Below are 21,035 nucleotides of genomic sequence, written 5' to 3'. Positions count from 1 at the left end.
GATTCCTCACCTACTTCTCATTGAATCCAGGCCTGTAACTGGAATTGGATTCCAGTGTATCCCAGGGTAAGATCATGTGTATTCAAAGAGAATTGAAGGATAATTGGAGTCCTCAGGAGTCAAGGAAACATGCATTGTATGTATGCTTTAGATTAAGAGACAAGAACTATAGCATTAGATTGAGCTGATATTATGTATATAAGTACACCTCCCCACATCTCCAGGTTTAATTGTCTAGCTCATGCAGCAGAGCTAGATAAATAAATAGTTATTTTCTACTTAAGTGAAAATTTATTTCATTAATGGCCTACTTTCAATAAGATTGAGATGTTTAATGTTTTCCCTGCATAGTATGAAGGAAGACATTCAGTGAGAGTAAATGTATTTCTGGACACTCCCTTTACTAAGCCACTAAAAATGAATCCACATATGAATGCATGCTAATGAACTAGACAGTGCTTACATGGATAGTTCTATGAATAACTATTCTCTGAAGGATGGGATTTATATAGGAGGTTCAACTATTAAAGTGAGACCCTTGATTTTAAAGAAACATTACAAAATCCTGAAATAACGGTAGTCAGTTACAGCATTTAACTTTTGGAGATAAAGAAGTTACAATTACCACTTGGACATTAAGGATTTATAACAGTACCTAGTAAATAATGGAATCCTTAGCAATGAAATGGATATATAACCTACTAAAATGTAACTTAATATATTCAATGTGGGCAGTTTAGGTCTCATGACCAAAAATCTGACTTCAGGTTTTGCAGTAATTTTCAGTCATAATTTTTTCTTAAATATAAATCAGCCCATATATTCAAAGTCTCATAACTGAAGGGGAGGCTGAGAGGAAGAATCCTTTCTTCTTTGAGGAAGAACCTCTACGAAATTCTTTGAGTATATACAGGGGAAGTCAGAGATGCAGTATGACTCTAGCAGTAAAGGTGTCTGGAAAATGTTGGGGTCTCTGTGTAACCTTCTGTGACTGCTAACTCTTTGTAGCATCAGACTATCCAGAAAGACAGGATGGCATCCAAAGATAACCATCATGCCCCCAAGAAAGAGGTAAATGAATGTATAAAGTGTGGATAACTGCCTGGTGTTAAGCTGTTAATTTAGAAATGCATTGTTCTTTCTGTTGGTTTGTGTGACCACCCAACATATGTTTTTACTATCAACCCCTTATGAAAAAGGGGCCCTGCCCTGGGAGGGTGTGAGTTTCTTCCCTGCCCCCCACCACCAGGAGCCAGCAGATGTCTTGTTCACGCATGTGCGTTTCTTCTGTTAGATCTCTTATGCATGCGAACAAGGCTACAGGTCAGTTCTTCAGAATGGTTCCTCAATTTAGACTTCTGGGGTTTTCTCCAACATGACATGCACTAATTTCAAACCTTCCCCAAGGGACTTGATAATGGACCACTGAGATATGAAATGGACGTAACAAGATGCAGAGACAGTTGGCTACTGGTGCTCATATTGTGCAGCAGCAGCAAAATTCCGCCTGAGGAAATGGCAGGAATCCATTTGCTCAACCAGAAGAGTAACATTTTGAGGAGAGACTAAGATTATTTTATGGAGGCAGACACATGAGCATATGAAATAGGAATCACCTATGAGTGGAAGAGAAAATAAATACTAAACTGTGATAACAGGTTAGAGTCTTTAATTTTTCGATTTAATTTCTTTTTATGTTTATGTTTATTTTTTTGTTACTTGTGGGAATTTAATGAACTCCCCTCCATGTGGCTTCAGGCAATCAGCACGTAAGTCCCAAAGACACTTTTAATCTTCTCCTCAGCTCTTCTCCTGAAGAATCTGGCCCTCACAATGACGAGCTGCTTTGGGACTTTCCCTGCCCCAGAACTTGGCAGTAGCCAGATTGCACCATATCAATGATAGAAGCAGCTCAAGTTTGTTTTGGGCAGCATTTACCCATGTCTGCTCACTGACCAAGACCCCCAGTTTATTAAGGTTGGCAGTGGGGCAGGAAGGTAATGCCTCATGCCAGCTTTCTCAGCGGAACCTGGGTGATACTCATTGAAGTTGATCCTATGATGACTCAAGCCATCAGCATCACCTCAGCCAGTGCTCCCTGTGCTTGCCAATGCGGCCGTGGCTGTGGTTCATGTGGTCCTTGAGTTTGCAGGTCTTCCTCAGCCAAGATGCCTGGTGTCTTTAATTTTCAGTTTCAGATGCTTGAGATGGTTCCTGTTTTCCTGTTTGGGCCCTGATTAATGTAATAGCTCATGTATTCAAACTCCCAAAATATTGGATATTTTCTGAACTCTTTATATCAAAGTTACAACTGTGTTCTAGAGAGTGATATATCAATTTTACTAAGCAGAATGTATTTTAGACACATGTGAACATCAGAGGAGATCATATAGCTGTAGAGAACTGCTCATTATGCTTTAGAAAAGCCCCAAGTGGAATAATGCCAACTTCACTTTCCTTATTTGTGCATCAGTGAAGATATTGATTTTAATGTCACACTGGAACTGTGTTTTTCCCCATATTTTAATTTTAAACAAATTGGGATTAATTGGTTGCTCCAATTTATACTGATGCAAGGCTTCATCTGTGGTGACTCTTGGAACCGCAAACATTTGAATGGATAACTCCCTAAGTATCTATCCAGGAGCAAATGCTATGGGCAACATGGGTTTTTTCACTAGCTTTTTGGGGGCTAGGAGTTTTAGAGTTGATAACACTGCTTAATTATAATACATATTGCACACATATTTTTGTTTATAATATGTTTTTATGTTATATGAGCATTTGGACTATAGATTCTTAATCAGAATTTCACTTAGAAACTTTAGCAAAGTATTAATTGCTTCTCTTCTCATCAGCATCCTTAAAAATGTTTCAAATTTCTCTTCACCCATGCTTTTCCAGGCCTTTATCCCTGAAAGCCTTCTTTTGTTTTCTCCCTTAACTCCCCTCACATCTACAGTCCAAGCATGCTTGTGCATCCAGTAATAGTTCTGTGTTATGCTAAATGAACTCCTCTGCATATTCAGACTTTTAATTCCACAGAAGTGTGTATTGAATGCTAAGCACTTGTGATTGAATTAAAACTTGAATGTCTCAAAATGTTGTTAGACTACTAGTTAAAAAGAAATTTTAAGCTATACAATCACAGCTTTTGATTCACAAAACCCCAGATGTTGCATTTTTACCAGGATATCAGGAAACTTTTCCCAAGTGACCTAAGGAGAAGAGTTCAAGAGACATTAACTTAAATTAAAGCCAATTCTCAGCTAGAGGCTTAGAACACCAAGTTAAAGTACTACAGACTCTACTTCATGAAAGACATTGTTGAGGAGGGCAAAATCCCCAAGTGTATTGACATTTTCACCCATCTAATATTTTGAGCTCATGTCCTTAGTATGCACATGTTAACTTAATTATAAAATAGATATAGTACCTTATAGTAAAATAATATAAACTTATTAGAGAAATATTTGGATCTTCTTAGTTCTGGATTCTTATAGAACAATGATTTCCAAACTCCATCTCATAGTACAAATAAACTAATCACTGAAATTCTGTGGCATGCTAAAATATATTTTACTGATCTGACAAAATAGGTATAATTTTGATAGATTGACAAAAATAACAACACTAGTAATTGCCTACCCTTTTTGCTCCAAAGTGACTTTTAAAAAATTAGGTGCCTATACTTGTATATAAGAATTTCTGGTACCAAAAAATTAATCAATCAGTTGCAAACCTATTATGTTATGTGACCAATAAAAGGCAACTCTATTATAGGACCTACATATTTGTGCTTCAAGAGAGGACATTCACACTGAATGGCTGTCATTGTGTTGGCTGTTGTTATTTTATTATTTGGCAACCTAAGGGAAAAGAGGTCAGCACCTCTGACTAAATAGTCAGATAATACATACATTAAAATTCTCCTGGCACGTCAGTTAAAAAACACTGTAATAGAACACCCAAATACAGAAACCCAAGTGGGTGGAACTCAGAAAAAGCAGTCGGCTTGAAACGTGCATTTGGGAGTTCTTTGCATATAAAGAGTGAAGCCATAATGGTAAATGCATTCACTCAGAGCAGGTTTGCAGATTGAGAAGCGGACTAGCACTTTCCAGAGAAGATGGGCTCAGGAAGGAAAGAGAACAAGAACTATCAAAAAGAAATGTAGGAAAGGAATAAAAAATGGGTGGTGTCACAGAAGTGAAGTAGAAGACAATATCAAGAAAGGGGACAAGCAATGTCCAGGAATAAACTCCCATGGATACTGAGGGAGGACCCTATAATCAAAAGCATGAGTGGGCCTGAGATAATCTGATAAAATTGAAGGTGATTTTAATGTAACAAATCTAAAATGTTAATTAAATTTTTCTAGCTAGTTTTAACTGATTGGGTGAACTAATGAAAAAAAATTGTTTCTTCCCTGGTTGGTGTGGCTCAGTGGATAGAGTGCCAGCCTGTGAACCAAAAGATCACCAGTTAAAATTATAGTCAGGGCACATGCCTAGGCTGTGGGCCAGGTCCCCAGTTGGGGGTGTGTGAGAGGCAACTACATCATGATGTTTCTCTCCCTGTCCCCTTCCCCTCTCTCAAAAATTAAATACATAAAATCATAAAAGAAAAATGGTTTCTAAAGTCATATTTTGTATGTAAACAAAGGAAAAAGTAAGATTGCAAGATAAATTTGTTAATACAAGCTTAGGTTAACAATCAAATATAGTCTATACTGAGGACATACTTTTACTATTTGGCTACATCATCTCTTTTGAACTCTATAAATCCTATTATGTCATTAAACACACATCCAATTGTCTTCCTGATAAAGAAGAAAGACTTTCTAGACCAATATAGAAATCCTTATCAATTTCTAAAATAAATAAAACTTCTTAGTTGATTCTTTTTTTTAATTTTTTAACTTTTATCAATTAATGTTTAGAGTGACAGAAGAAGGGGTAAGGAGACAAAGATAGAGAGAAAAAGGAGAGAGGGAGAGAGAATGAGAGAGAGACTGACTGATTCATTATCTACTTACGTACGTGTTCATTGGTTGATTCTTGTGCCCTGACCAGGATCAATCCCAACCTTGGTGTATCAGGGTGCCGCTCTAACCAACTGAGCTGTCCAGCCAGGGCCTCTTAGTTGATTTTTTAACCATTAGTGTATGGTTATGTTATCTTCAATTTTCTTTGTGTTATTGGTATTTGTATTAAATGTACCATTAATTTCTGTTAAGATTTGTTATTTTGTTAAAAATGTTTGGTCTTTGCTGCAAAATACTCTTTCATTTATAGTACAAGAGAACATTTTTCAGAATTAGGTAAGTCTGAGTTCAACTGTTAAATCCTTATCTATGAGATGTGGATAATACATCCTTTGTAGCTCCATTTGAAGACTAAATAAAATTGTACACATACATAAATACAAATATACTATTTGTGTACTTATATGCATATAAACCTATAATGTTATATATATATATATTCATAGCCTTAGTACTCTTCTCATAGTATTATTGTTATTCTCGTCCTTGCCATTGCTGTGCTGTCCTGGGTGGGGAACAAAGAACTAACTCCTAACTGTCCTTCTGCTCTGGTGGGGGAGGCAGTCAGTCATGGACCATGGACCTTCAAGGTTTTGCTGAGTATGCCAGGAATGCAAGGCCCTGGCCACTCTTCACTCAGACCATTTCTAAAAATTGTGTGTAAGAGATGAGGGAGCTTGCTTCCATTTACTGTAACCATGGTAAATCTCTCCAGCTCATGATTTCTCTCCCGTAATGAAACTCGGTGTGTTCAGGCATTGATAATCTCCCCTTTGTTCCCCTATGGGTCATGAGAATGGAGCCAATGCAAATGAACTTAAACTTCTGAATATTGATTTTGCCATGAGTACTATAATCTTTTGTGTCTGATTCAGGTCTATTATGTCTTTTGCTATGATCCATGATACAGTAACAAACTAGGTAGGAGAGCATATTTTAGCTTGTTAGAGGGTAAAAACCTTGAGTCTGCTCACTCTGTCACGTCCATTGCTGTAGCTCTCTTATCTACAGCTCACACCACTGGCAGAAAGATATCTCCAAAATGCCAATTCCACCTTGAACTCCCTTACTCAAAAATCCTTCTGTTACTCTCCATTGATATAGAAGCGGCTTTTGTAGGTTGTTTATTGTGCTATTAACTTGTGTCTCACTAACAAACAAAAATGATGTATTTATAAATATACATCAAGTATTAGTTGGTAACATTGCATTCCTAAATGTCTGTTAAAAGAATGGAGTTGGTAACATATTAAGTACAATTAATTGTAATATATTGGAATTAAAATGAAGAAGAGGAAGATAAGTATAAAATAATACATTTATTGCCCAATCAATGGAAAAGTAATTCAAGTAAAAGCAAGCTAATACTTTAATCTCTTATTTATAAAACATTATGCAAAATTTAAAATATTACATCATAGATAGTGTATGTTCCAATAACAGTTTTATTTTTCTAATTTGACAAATAAATCTACAAAGTTTTGTTGAGTACTGTTTTCATATAATTTTCTTACAGATAATAGTTTTAAGTAACATCTATTATTGTTTATAGCTGTCATTTAATCAAAATATCCTGCAGTCACATTTAACATAGCAACTCAAGCAATAATTTTACCCTGATACTATTTAAACATGATACGTAAAATTATTTTCTCCAGCATGCTATCTTTTCCACTTAATTACTATAGTTAGAATATAATTACATGGCATTTTTAGATTGTTTCCTCAACACATTATTGCTTATAACAATATAAAAAGACAATATAGTTTGTTTTGATTGTCAAACATCAGCTTTTTAAAATATAATTACTATTAAAGTTTTTAAATAAAAATTTATACCATGTATATTCTACTACAATAAAAAACCTGTTAAGAAAAATGTAGACAATATCTTCTATTTCAGTAATATGACACAGTTATGCAGACAGTCCCTCCCATCAGTAATTAAACGTGCTTAGTAAACATTTAAAATATTCTTTAGAACACCATGTGATGATCCCCAATGCCCCCAGATGCAGTTTTAAAGTGGTCCTAGATTGGGAGAACTCTAAGCACCGGGTACTGGTGCAATACTCTTGGAAAGAATTCACCTTCATGTGAGGCCTCAGAGAATCACCATGGATACTTTTGGGGGGTGAATGAGTAGTGTACCATAAAAAAATAACCAAGCACACATGAAGCAAGGCACTGTCAGTAAAAACCAGCAGACACAGCAGAAAAGGAACCACAGAAATTGCTATTAACCAAATGGGTAGTCTGCATGGTCTGAGATGCAAAAAAGGAAGAGGCAAATTTGTTGGTGCATATAGACATGCAATATAAATAATGACATGGAGTAAAATTTGAAAAGGGAAAATTAAAATACAGAGCACTAGTAACATAAATCAGGAAGAAGGTAAGTGGAGTGAAGTGTTCTAAAGTCCTTACATTGTACCAAAGGCAAAAGTATTGCATGGATTATCAGGACTTTGATAAGTTAATATGCATATTGAAGTTTCTAGTAACCACCAAAGAATAGAAACAGTGGAGCATAACTTCCAAACAATAAAAGAACATGGGATGATTACTCAAAAAGCCTCAATCAATAAAAATAGCATATATATTTTAAAATTTCACATTCCTTTATTAACTGTCATAATATGACCAATGTAATAAAAAACGTTTTATTACATTTCACTATTTTGCAGAACACTTTCAATTTGCAAATATTTTCTAATTTGATAGAATACTTAAAACTGGTTAAATAGAAGTGATATATGAGGAGGGACCTAAAAGAACAGAATTACATTCTAGAGTGCAGGCCTCTTCTTGTAGTACAGGCTTCCCCCACTGTACTACAAGAGAGTGTTCTAGGAACCCATCTGTATCAGTGTGCCAGCTGGCATTGTTGTGAGAGGTTGTGTTCCCTTTCAGTGAATTATTGTTTTGAAAACTCTCAACAAATCTGCCCCTTTCATGATGGATGGATAACAAGCATACCTGCCCACACCACGCTCTATGTTCAGCAGTCTTTTGACCAAAAATGGCATGACCCCCCATGCCCCACCCTCCCTATTTACCCAATCTTTCCCCAAGCAACCTTTTATTTGTTTCCTTGATGAAAAATTTTCTCAAAAATAAACTTTTTGCCAATGTGGAAGAGGTGAAACAAAAAATGGCAGAAGTATTAAAAGGCATTAAAATTGACAAGTTCAAAAATTGTTCTAGGCACTGGAAAAAATTCTTGATAGGTATATTGCATAGAGTGGAGACTACTTTGAAGGTGACTAAAGTTCAAACATGTAAGAATAAATACCCTATTTTTAAAAATAAATTCCAGTTTCCTGGTGTCCACCCCTCATAGATATGTTCTAATTATTTGTTGGTTAAGATACCTTTAGATATAGATAAAAGACTCACAGGTTGTCTCAGGCAAAAATTACACATGTATTGGAAGGCATGAGCTTTATCATAATCCCAACAGCAGTCATCATTATAGCTGTTCCTTTGAGCACAGCAAGAGACCTAAAACAGCTTTAGTAACTCCAAGTCTCTGAGGTTATTTGTTTGTTTGTTTTTGTGTTTGTGTCTTTGGTGCAAATTTCAATTTTCAGGTTCCCAGTTAGCAACAACTAGAAGAAAGCATAGACAGCTTGTTTCTAGTGGCTAATACTTCAGACCCAAAGAACCCAGAATGGAAGGGGAGAGAAGCAACATATTTTAGTTCATCATCAGACGATCAGAGGTATCCACATTGTGATTCCTCAATACTTATATGGCCCCTGAGAGAAACAGCTCTATACGTTGGTACTTGGCTATAAACACGTATCTCATTTTTCAAATAATAACTCAGTTTTTTAATGTATTTTCTTTACTCACACTGTATAAAGATTATCAATAGCTGATTCTGTGTATTAGTCAAGCTATGTCAAGACTGAATCAGGGAATCCCACACATATTGATTTCTTTCTTTGGCTGATAAATGACTTCTCTGACTGGAATTAATATAAAGTGAAATACATTGATAATACATAAAGTAGTCAGATGGTAATTCTGAAAGAATCATCAAGGTCAGAGAAACCAAACTCAAATTTATATTAGGTAATTATTCTGTAAGAATGAATTATTGGCCAAACAGGATATAATGGCGATTACTTGTCCACAGACAGAAGGTTTTCTTTTGCATGGTGTCACACCGGTAATGGGTTTGGTGGCTGTGATAAAGAAATGGCAGACTTAATGGGGAGATGTCTGTGCTGCCCATACCACCCATTGGCATCCAGGCGTACACCGTAGCTGCTTGATACGTGAGTATGGCAAACAGCACACTGTCATACTGTGCTGTACAGACAAGGTGAAGGACAGATGTCACCAGAGTGGCCATCCTGACTGATTATATAGAACTTCTTTTGCTAAGGAATTTCTGATGAGCATTTATATGAATTTGGATATTTTAGTGGATCAGGTCTATATTGAAATGTGCAGTACTAACCTTTTCCTGACAAATCATCTCAGTCTTGCTCCTGTTTTGCATCTACCCAGCCCTACCCACTAACAAAGAACAAGTAACAATTAGATGTACTGAATACTAGATATCATCTATCCTAGCTACGCTTCCTGAGTTAAGATTATAGAGCAGAGCCATTTATAAATCAGTTTTGATTTGTACCTTTTCCCCATCTTTGTTGAGAGAGAATTGATATATAACAATGTACAAGTCTAGTGAAATAAAAACAAGACACTTCCCAGGATAACATAGGTAGAAGATGATTAACAATATGGGCCTGCTTTGGAAAACTTCCACATGTGCCACTTTTGATTGATGATGATTATTATTGTCATAAGGTGTCTTTTTTGTTTCTCTCCACTAGTAGCACCTTTTATCTTTCTCTGCCTTGCTCTATTATGCTAGAAGTGACAGTTACAGGCTCCATATCCTGGATCATCTAACACGTTGGTTTCTTGTGGTATCTGGCCAGTGGAAAACATTGGTAGGAGATCAGAGGGTAGTGAAAAGAGCCCAGGGGTGTTTATAATCTCTTTCCCTTACCCACATCAACACTGTTCTGGTAACTCCCGCATTCCTGTAGAGTTACATCTCATAGCTGGAAGCATTTTCCATGGCACTACCTTACAAATGGGTTCTTAAAACTATTATCCTTCCTTTGCAACTTCAGGCCTATGGTAATAAATGCTCCCTGCTATTGGACCTCACTGCCCCTTGTTAGTTAACTTATTCCTGACCATGCCTATGCATATATATGCTATATTAAATTATCTTTTCTCATTAAATCTGCTACATCAAATCTTTGAGTACATGTTATGTTATGCTAATATCTTGACTAATATATTGGACTGTCAACATTTATCAATGAGGGTCTATTTCATGGAAGGATGTTATCCCAAAAGATGTCTAGTACATTGTAATCTTTGACAGCATTGGTGTTGGAAAATGCACTTGGTGCTCCAAATATTTATAATATATTTCAAATATTTCTTTAATAATGACAGAGTTTGATAAATTATAATAACAAGATTTATAAACCATTAATATATAATATAGCCAAACCTATATCATGCCATTATTAATTATTATTTGCTTTTTCCTTTAGTTATAAGAACAGTCTTGCTTATATAGACATAACTCACATATGGCAATGCTAACAAATGCGCAGTGGAGTTTTAGTAAACCAATAGGAACACATTTACTTGCTTGTAAGCGTGTGTTCCGGGTAAAGACACTGGCATATACTATAAATTTAGTAGCAGTCCTGCCAAATTTTAAGCAATTCGGAATAATAACATAACTATGATATAAAGAAATAACAATAGTCATAGCAATATCTAAGGATACTAGTACTGATACTGAGGAGGAGGGCACGGTGGAGCAGGAGACAGAGGAAAGAAAGGATAGAAAATAGCAAAGACCTGGGGAGACTCACAAGGTGCCTGACAATGTTCAAAGTGCCCTGCATTCCTCAACTCATTTAATTACAAAAACAGAGCTAAGATTTCAGCAAATGATATGCTCATGATACGATGGTGCTGGTGAAGAGAGGAAGATGTGAGAAAGATGAGAAGACAGAGAAACTGAAGTACAGAGGAGATGGACTACTCGTTCATCCAGCCGTGAGTGTTGGAGTCAGTCTCAAATTTATCATCGATCGAACTGTAATTAACCTTATCATCTTCATTCCTTCCAAATTTAAATATTCTACTACACTTAATCTCAGATACTTTAAAACTACTTTTACTAACTTTTCAACTAAACTGCAATAAGATGCACCACCTACTGACCCTACAAATTTTTACCATGCAATTACTTTGTTTATGTTATTATCTTTTTGCTCAGCTAGGTTACATTGGGCAGTTCATAGTTTATAATTAGTTTTACTCTCATGTTTATATCTTCAGTTTTTCTTAAAATGGATAAATTGTGTTTCTGTCTAAAGTCAGTCCTCACTTTCCTCTGTTTATTCACCTAACTAAACCATACACTAAATTTACGTTATATTTCAGTCTCCTTACTCCAAAACTGTACCTAAAATCTCAGTGTAGGTATAGCAAATGCATGAAATCATTTGAGTAATTTTATGCTAAGTCCATAACCTGTAAAGTTAAGGTGGACCATTGGTTGGTTGGCTGTTCTATGCTTTTCTTGTTAACTCATTTTTCTATTTTCCTGTATTCTGTCTCCGCAATCTTTCTATTCTCCTTCAAAAAGTCAGTCTTATCTTATGTCTTCTTTTTCACAAATAAACCAGCTTTAAAAGACATTATTTTGTATTTACATAGCACCTTCTTTGAGAACCTTAAATACTCTAGAAATTATATCTAATTAATTCCCCACAACAACCCTGTGAGGTATGTATTACTCCCATTAACATGATAGGAAGACTGAAGGACAGAGATGTTAAGTAACTTGCCCAATAAATTCCTATAATAGTTTACTTTTAATCCATACATATTCTTACATTTTATAATGGATAAATTAGCTTCTTCCTAAAACCAATTCACCATTTGAATCTCAATGGCTTTCACCTACCTGAGATTTCACTACCAAAGTATCTACTACTTCTCACACTTCATCAATTTTTAAACAGCATTTTGAGTTAAAATTGCATATGGTAGAATGTATCCATTTAACTGATAGCTTGATGAGTTTTTAAACTATGTTTTATTGATTATGCTATTACAGTTGTCCCATTTTCCTCCTTCACTCCCCTCCACTCTACACACCCCATCCCACCCACATTCCCCCTCTTTAGTTCACGTCCATGTGTCATAAGTTCTTTAGCTTCTACATTTCCCATACTACTCTTACCCTCCCTCTGTCAATGTTCTACCTACCATCTCTGCTACTTGTTCTCTGTACCTCTTCCCCCTCTCCCCTCCTCCCACTCTCCTGTTGCTAACCCTCCATGTGATCTCCATTTCTGTGGTTCTGTTCCTGTTCTACTTGTTTGCTTAGCTTGTTTTCATTTTTGTTTTAGGTGTGGTTGTTAATAATTGTGAGTTTGCTGTCATTTTACTGTGCATGTTTTTATCTTCTTTTTCTTAGATAAGTCCCTTTATCATTTCATATAATAAGGGCTTGGTGATGATGAACTCCTTTAACTTGACCTTATTTGAGAAGCATTTTGTCTGCCCTTCCATTCTAAATGAAAGCTTTGCTGGATAGAGCAATCTTGGATATAGGTCCTTGCCTTTCATGAATTTGAATACTTCTTTCCAGCCCCTTCTTGCCTGTAAGGTCTCTTTTGAGAAGTCAGAGGATGAGTTTTGACAAAGGTAGACATATTTGAAACCCTTGCAATGGGAACAAATAGAACTCCTCCATTATTTAAAAATGTTTCTTCATACTCTTCTATAGTAACTCCCCTTCCAATTCTTGCCCTAGGCCCTCACTGAAGTGCTTTCTGTCCTATGTATTACTTTTGATTACTCTTGAAATTAAAAAAAAAAAGTAGGAACATGGAGTATACATAGCTTACTCTTGTGCATATCATCATTTTTTAGTATGTTTTTGAGTTCCACCTCTATTGTTTGTATACTGATATTTTGTCATTTTAATATTGTATGAAATTGCATTGTATGGATATTCCAAATTTGTTTACCCATTCATATTTTGACATATATTTGGATTATTTCCAATTCTTGACTATTATGAATAAATAATCTGTGAGTATTTTTGTACACATATCAATGTGCTTATGTTTTTTTAATGTTTTTTACACAGATACCAAGGAGAAGACTTTTAATCATATAAGATCATTTGTGGATTGTTTCCAAGGTGGGCATGAATTATATATATTCTTACCAACAATATGTAAAGATGCCAGTTGCTTTACAACTACATTAAAATTTGTTATTATTAGACTTTTAACTATTTGGACAATCTAATTAATGTATAGTGAGATCTCACTGTGATTTCAATTTTCATTTCCTACTGACTATTGATATGAAGCATCTTTTATGTGTTTATCGGTTAAATACATCTCTACTTCGTTAAACTTTCTGTTCAAAAATTTGCCCATTTTTAAGGATTTCTTGTCTGATTTCTATTAAGTTACAAGAGATTTTTTTGTATATAAGATAGGACAAAAGTAGGTTTACAGTTGTAATACAAACAATAATATAATAATTAAATAATAATAATACCAGAATAACCTGGGTTTTGTGTACTCACAACTATAAACCTACTTTTGCCCCATCTTGTATTTTCTTCCAGTGTCTTGACCCCCTATTTCATTTTCTAAAGTCATTTGAAGAACAAAAATTTTCAATGTTAATAAAATCCAGTTTATCTTTTATATATCATTCTTTTTTTGCCCTACAAAGTTTTTACCTCCCCTAAAATTGCAAAGATTTTAAATTTTTTGCTCCAAAATAATTACGGGTCTAACTTTTTAGGCTTATATATAGGTATATTATTTCATTAGAGTTAATTTAAATGTTAAAGTTTATTTTTATTCCTGTTTATTGTATTACAATTGTCCCATTTTTTTCTCTCCTTGCCCTCCTCTTCCCAGCCAACCTTGCCACTCCCAACAGTCATTCCCCAGACCATTGTCTATGCCCATGGGTCACTCACACATGTTCCTGGACTAGTCCAGGTGGATGGCTTATTTATACTTTGTTCCATTTTTCTCCTTATCCTGCAATTTTGGCATTAATTGTGTAGATTTTAGTTTTCCATTTTAGCCTCTATTTCTTTTAACAAATTGTAGTATATTCCTTATTGAATTATGTACATTTTCAAGTAGTCAATATGCATTCATATAATTTGGCCTAACTCATATAATCACCACACTCTTAAAATTTTCAAAAAGTTTTTCTTTGTCATTTAACCTTTGATATTTCTAATTTTGTGCGCTTGTATTTTCTCTCATTTTCACAAACATTTTACTGTTTTTCCCTTAAAAATCAGTCCTTTGGTGAATTTAACAAGCTAATTCATTTTTGTTATCTTCATTATGATTTCCTTCTGTTGTTCTTGTCATTGTTGTCTTATTTTTCTGTTTTTATTTGAAACTTTGATGCAGGTTAATGCATTCTGTTCAAGAGAAACTCATAGCCTTAAACACTTAAAAATAGCACCAAAAATGCATATGGATTTTAAAAAAATCTTGTGAGTCCAGGCATAAGAAACAGACATTCTAAATAGCCTCTGGAAATATCCTAGTACTTATCTCATTTAGGAAGTAAAAGTACCACTTTTGAAGATCAGTTTCAGGCACAACAAACATCTAACTAGTGCATATATTATGTCCAGTATTCTTGACACCATCTAATATTTATGTAATATAATATGCTTGATTCCAGCAAATGTTAGTTTTTTTGCATTTTAAGTATTTCATAAGTTTAACAATTATGCTACACAATTTACTAGTAAACCAACTGATCATTAGCAGAGTTTTGGCTATTTTGTCAATTTAAAGTTTTAGCAAAATACAAATATACATTTAATTTATTCAAAAGATATTATTATTAATTTACTTAAATATCCCAAAGAAAGATAAAACTAGAATGAGAATACACATTCCTTGTTTCTCATCAAGTTATTGATGCATCTATCTTGCTATTATGCTGAATTAAAGATATGTTTCTTATAAAACTATATTTCTGCTGACTGCTGTCACTCAGTTCCTGATTCCATGTCATTCTTCGGTAATAGACTACTTGACAGTCTTCTGACAGAATCCCAGCTGTCAGTCTGGTATGTTGATTGATACCATTTCTTCGACCTAATTAAAGATTTATTATTTCATCAGACCAAAGGTATTCTTTTCTGTCTCAGTCAATTTTAGCCCAGAGTTTCCCCAAATATAATAATGCTATGAGTTCTCTCAGTTCATCTATTTTTTTCCTCCATGTGACTGAGAGACAGTATTTTTGTTGTCGTAGCTCTTTTTTCCCCTATGAAAGTTCAGTTTTTTATTTTTTAAAAGATTTTATTTATTTATTTATCTTTAGAGAGAGGGGAAGGGAGGGAGAAAGAGAAGGAGAGAAACATCAATGTGTGGTTGCCTCTGGCACACCCCACACTGGGGACCTGGCCAGCAACTCAGGCATGTGCCCGGACTAGGAATCCAACTGGCGACCCTTTGGTTTGCAGGCTGGAGCTCAATCCACTGAGCCACACCAGCCAGGGCAGTTTATTTCTAATACCAAGAATCTCTAAAGGACTTTCAACCCTTTAAATCATGCAGTATATACATGATAGTATTGTATGCATAAAACAGAATTGTTGATTTTTAAATATGATAGAATATTAAAAAATTGGCCTAACTGAAATTTTGATAAGGGGCTTCTGACTTAAATTTTTAAATACATAATTTTTAAGTTCATATAAGGATATCATGTAGACTGCTACCAAAAGAGGAGATACACAGAGCTCCTAATTCATAAGTTTATGTTTCGGTTACATTTGCATATTGATCTGCATATGCAAGTACATTTGTATTTACTTTTTTTTGTGGCCGAGACTGTTGTGCATTGGTTTATTCATTTGTTTCTATCCTACATGAGATAATAAAGTGGTCAGGAAGTATCTATTGATTTGTATTAAAATTATTTTTTCCATCATAGTTAGCTCTAGCAACTGTCCTAAGAGTTACACATATACTTGGCATTATACGAAAAAGATAAAATTTCTCTTCTGAACCTTCTTTTTTCTAAGTCAGCAGAGTCATCAAGATTGAATGGTTCTAAAATTTTCAAGAAGAAAAATCTCATTTGTAGAGAGTTGTTCATATGTAGGTACCTGTAACTGTTTTGTAAAAGGATCCTAAAGCTTGGTGATCCTCAGGAAAACTCGAAACACATAACGTAACAATACAACACATATTTACCCTAGAGAAGTTTGTCTATGGGAGTAAGAAAGGGTATTTTTCCTACAATTTGCTATTATGTGCCTTTATTGATGGTGCTGGAAAAGTGGATGCTTACAGTTTCTATGAATGCCCTGTGCTGTTCACACATGAAGAAACACACACTTACATGCAGGAGCATGTGTGTGCACACACACTGTGCAAATGTCTGACTCCCAGGTATTGTTAGACACATCATAGTCAATGACAGTGCAGTTGTTTTCTCCTGAGTTGTTTATTCCAAAAACTTCAACATGACAGTGTTCGCACTTATCTTACCACTGTGACCAGGAGGAAGAGAAGGAGACGAAAGAGGAGAAGAAGGAACAGTTTTTTTTCATAAACAAATTAGATCTCAAATTTAAATGGCTTGTTCTATTACCTTTATAGGTATCAACATTTAGATATTTTGTTTTCTAACCTAAGAGAAATACTCAGGGTGAAATTTAGCTATACTTAATCACTGACAATACAGATGGGAGTAAATAAAATTTACATCTCTAATATTTACCTGATGAAGGATGTGGTTTCGCACAGCAGTTAAAAATGCAATAAACCAGACCTATTCGCTAGTGGAAAAATAAGCTATATACAATCAACATTTTATGTATTATTTAAGAAGGTGGAGGATTTATCTGTATGTTGCACACAGAAGTGGCTGTAATTCTGCAGTACTATTAAAAAGGAGATTGAGAATCTGCAAGTACCTTTTCAGAAAAAATCATGGAAATGTAATATGTTTAATTCTGGGAAATAATATGTGTTAATAATGATTACATATTAAAATAACAATAAAATTCTTTTTAAAGATATTGCCATACAACATTTTAAGAGCATGGTGGTGTCATATACTGACCATCAAATATGAGCCTCATGAGAAAGGCTAACTAACGCGTGTCTTCTCTTCCATCCTAGCCTACACTATTGCCCCGTGTCCAGGGAATGACTACTGCAGAAGAATAAGTACAGTAGTACTATATGACTTTTACATATGCAAAGACTTGAGTGCCCACTTTTCTCCCCTGATGAAGGTATATAATGTAAAATATTATAGTAACACAGTATGGTAAAATCGGCTAAAATCAGGGAAATGTTTTCATTTGTATAAAGTGTAGTGCATATCTTAAAATATTATATAGAAATTATTATCATGTTTATGTTTGACATCAGTGTGATTAAAACAATCTTTCTACCTATAAAATTAAATAGAGGTAGACCGGAGAACAATGCAGTTGAGAGACCGTGGTGCCTTTCCTAAAAGTCAGGGGCCATTGGCTCTAGGCAGCGATCGCCGTTAGTGTGAAATTTGCCATTCTGCTAGACACGTCCCCCCCCACATAATACTTTTAATTTGTCCTATTGTAACCAGGAACTGATGAATGTGACTAATACTAATCAAATTATTAAGTTTTTATAAATAAGGTAACTTTCTAATAGGGATAAATGTGCCCTGCAATGTAAACACATACAGGATGATACAGTTAACAAAGTTATCATTAATAAGGCTACAGGTGAAAGTTGATTCAGAGAACATATTTGTGGTTGCGAATAATTAAATGGAGCCACTGTAAGTGATGGATGGAAGAGGGCAATGATGCATTTCAGTACAACGGATGAAGAAAAGCATTGTCTATTCTAGCATCTTTATGAAGTGCATGTCCCCTTGCTTCTTATTTCCATTTTTCTCTGACTTCAGCAGTCTTATAAAATCCTTCCACTTTGGGCCCAATGCACTTGGCATTGAAGAGAGTGAGTAGTTTTTCAATTGTCCTCTTGTAGATTGATTATATTAAGATATATTGTCTATGTATCCTATGCACATATATTATATGCATAACAAGTGGACTTGCAGGAAATAAAGAATGTGTCTTCCTGAAATCTTTGGCTTGCTTCAACACCATTCTTAATTTTATATGTGAAGGCAAAATTTGTCCTTGCATTGATTCTTTAGAGATGAATTTACTTGTAAATAAAAGTCAGTCATTTTTATTGATAAAAATAACTAGCCCCAGCCTGGTCACAGCTAGCATCTCACACTGAGCTACACTACAGTCCCTCCCAAGAGGCCCAGAAGCATCATACTCCGTGGTCGGGGTCAGGCCACAGCAGAGCCTAGCCGTCTTAGCTCCACAAGCAGCACACCCAAAAGGAAGTCTCATACACCCACCAGAGACTGCTGGAGTGAGACCCTCCTGCTCATGGGGTCAACACCTCACTGCAGCTCTATGCTATGGTCATGGCCATTTCCTGTCAGCCAGCCCGAGGGTAAATTTCACCAACAGAAGTGACAAACAGCAATCGAGGCTCAGGTACAAGAGGAGGGCACACACAATCCACACAAAGGACATTCCTGGAACACCTGGCTTGTGTGATCAAAGAGACTGCACCACTGCACCAAGGTGTTCCCCGAGACAACTACTAAACAAGTCCATCCAGCCAAGTGAACTAACTAACTGAGAACAAACCAACTGAGAGATATTTCCCAATGACCATGGCAGCCATTGCCGTAACCATAACCATTACCAGAACTCTCTGTGGGTGTAGGAGAGAAATTCTGTGAACCAGACCTGTGCCCAATTCTACTTTACTTTTTAAAACTGCAATGTTAAAATTTTTACTTTATGTAATATTATAAATATTAGCAATGCCATGTACTTTATTGAATAACTATATTTGAAACTATAGTTATTGAATAACTATACATTGCTTAAATAGCAATGCCATATACTTTATTGAATAATTAACACTCTCTAGTATTTTCCTGAATTTTCTTACTGGAAGTAGTTCAAACTTACTTGATGGTTTTATTTTTTTTGACTGAAATATTTTTCCAGATGCAGTTGACATATAATATTATATTTGTTTTAGGTGCACAACTTAATTATACTTTACAACAGAGAAAACATTTAAAAGCATCATGGAAATTATATTCTGTTTAACTAATGTAAACTTTCTGGAAATAATTTGAGGAGAATAAACAAGTAGACACATTTAAAAATCTCTTCTACTTTGTTACAGACACATAGATCGGTGACCTACTGGATAGCAGATCATACCCAGAAGGCACAGCTCACAAAGATGAACCCAGGAAGATTTGGATAGCTAAACTTCTCTGCAAAAGAAAAACAAGACATTTGTATTTGTTCCCTGGCTGGTATGGCTCAGTGGATTGAGCACTGACCTGTGAATCAAAGAGTCACTGGTTCAAGCTGGGTGGCTGGGAATGTGTGATTCCCAGTTAGAACACATGCCTGGATTGCAGGCCTGGTCCCCAGTTGGGGGCACACAAGAGGCAAACACACATTGATGTTTCTCTCCCTCTCTTTCTCCCTCCCTGCCCCACTATCTAAAAATAAAAGGAAACAAATAAAAAGAAGTCTTTAAAAATAAATTGATATTTCTGACAAAACCCATAGCAGTAGAGACTTGAAATATTAGGAGTCAGAGATTATTTAGATGATTCATTGGTACCCCAAAATATCACAATGTAAAACTCTACTACCTCCTAAACATTCTGCAAGGACTGCATTGCAAACACTGGCATTCTGCAAGTGTGTCTTTTGGAAGAGAACCTAACATAGCTGCATGGGTATCTTGAGAGTTGCAAAGTGGAAGGTAGATGATTCATTCCAGAATGTGATAGGGTCCATGTTGACTAAAAACTATAATCCATCCCCAAGGTTTTGAATCTTCAAGGAAAATGAAAAGGACACAGAATATCTTCTGCAGAGAGTACAAGTTCGAATTACAAAAGGAGTGGAAACCAAAGGAGTGGAAATCATCTTGGGAAAAATATATTGAAATAGCTATCCTTATTTTGGTAACGAGTAACATAAAATGCAAAATAGAACCTTCAGGTAAAGCTTTATGTATGGCTCTGTTTTTTGATGATTCATGGCTATGACATTAGGTACCCAGAGTAGACTTGAAGTAGGCATTCTAGATGGGGTTTTGGAGTTTATTGTTAAGAGCCCCTTTGCCAGTGAAAGTGATGGAAAAGGAAAAGTGAATCTTATGAGAAGAGTAACAAATACAAGGTGGATTAGAGCTGCCTAGAGCTTCTCAAGAAATCACAACTAATTGGTTGGACACTTAAAGCATCCATGGAGAGAGTCCATGGAATGACCATGAAAGAACATTTGATCAGGAACAGGAAGAGTGGGAAATGTACCTGCTGGGTGTGTCCAGTTTCTCTCTCCCACTGGTAAAATCTTAATCCATGGCACATAAATCTGCCAAACCACAGGTTACTTAATGCATTTTTGAATGTGACATTCAAGGAGAGTCTAGTTATTTACATTGACAATAGATCTATATGTTGTTGGCAGATACCTGTCCATCTGCTATCTATGGAGCATCCACCTACAGAGGTTGATGCAGGGCATGCTGCTTAATGACATGCGTCTCAGTCACTATGTAAGTTTTGTGACAATGTAAGGTTCAGTTGTGGTGGTTAACATAGTCTTCACAGGACTGATGGTTATGATGAAGTTGAGGTTGATGGTGAGATCTCTGTCTAGAGAGCAAAGGTACAATGAGAAGCTACAAACCGAAAGCAAATATAATAGACATATTTGAGTTGGTGAGTTTTTGAGTATTTGATCTGTAAGCCAGAAGGAAGGTAAAACATAAAAATA

Source organism: Artibeus jamaicensis, unplaced genomic scaffold (assembly GCF_021234435.1).
Source record: "Artibeus jamaicensis isolate MK-2021 breed Jamaican fruit bat unplaced genomic scaffold, CSHL_Jam_final contig_354, whole genome shotgun sequence".
In the NCBI taxonomy this organism is placed as follows: domain Eukaryota; kingdom Metazoa; phylum Chordata; class Mammalia; order Chiroptera; family Phyllostomidae; genus Artibeus; species Artibeus jamaicensis.
Note: the sequence above shows the minus strand (reverse complement) of the source record.